Genomic DNA, 1,010 nt, shown 5'->3' with positions numbered 1-1,010 from the left:
TGAACAGTAAAGGAAATAGGAAAGTTCTTTCCTGACCGGCATTACTGTATGATGGCTGGATTCTCTCAGAATTTAAACATGAGAAAGTCAGTGTCTGCACTTTCATAGGCTCTTCATAGGTGATACTGATGGGCTCTCTATCTCTCCTTTAGCAGGGATGATGCATTCTATTTCTCCAGCCTCTACACCTTACCTTAGTATTCCACTCTTTCTAATTTTGTCTAAGCAGAGGAAACCCATATAACTAATATGGTTGACTAACGTGATTTATATTCTTCCTGGAAATTGGCAGAGAGGGCAAAATAAATAAATACCGTTTATTGAAAATAATAAATGCTTAGAAATGTGATATTACATAAACACACACAGATATACACACAAATACATATATTTTTCTTTAGTCTCTTACATAATGATACATTTGTATTCCAGCTTTACAGAATTAAATTGTTAAACCAGGGCACAAATAACTTGTCAAATGTCACTCAGCATAATAAGTGGGAAAGCATGTCTGACTAAAAGTCTATGCTTTAACTACTATGCTATCTTAATTCACTAAACAAATAACTTACTTGATTCTAACAATCATTCATATCTGGAAAAGTGTGGAAATTTGAGTTAAGATGGGTGAATCAGGGTGTGGGCTCCAGGTACACGTTGCCTGGTTTGATATTTAAAGTCTTCTACTTTATAATTGTGCAATTTGGGGCAGACTTTTAGACACCGTGCCTCACTTATCTTATCTCGAAAACGAGGAATACATATAGAGTAATATATCTCTTGAAGAGTTGTTATGAAAACGAAGTGAGTTAATTACAAGCAAAGCATTTTTTAAATGTTTGGCATATGGTAATGATGTAATACATATAAACTGACTCAAAAAAATATTTGCTATATAAAAAGGACTCAGTAAAAGTTGTTGCTGTTGTTGTTGTTGTCGTTGTTATCATTATTATGATTGCTATTACTCCTACCCCCAAGTCCTATTAAAGCTCAGATTGATCTTTGGA

The sequence above is a fragment of the Pteropus alecto genome, unplaced genomic scaffold (assembly GCF_000325575.1).
Source record: "Pteropus alecto unplaced genomic scaffold, ASM32557v1 scaffold301, whole genome shotgun sequence".
Taxonomy (NCBI): Eukaryota; Metazoa; Chordata; class Mammalia; order Chiroptera; family Pteropodidae; genus Pteropus; species Pteropus alecto.
This window is presented reverse-complemented; position numbering follows the sequence as displayed.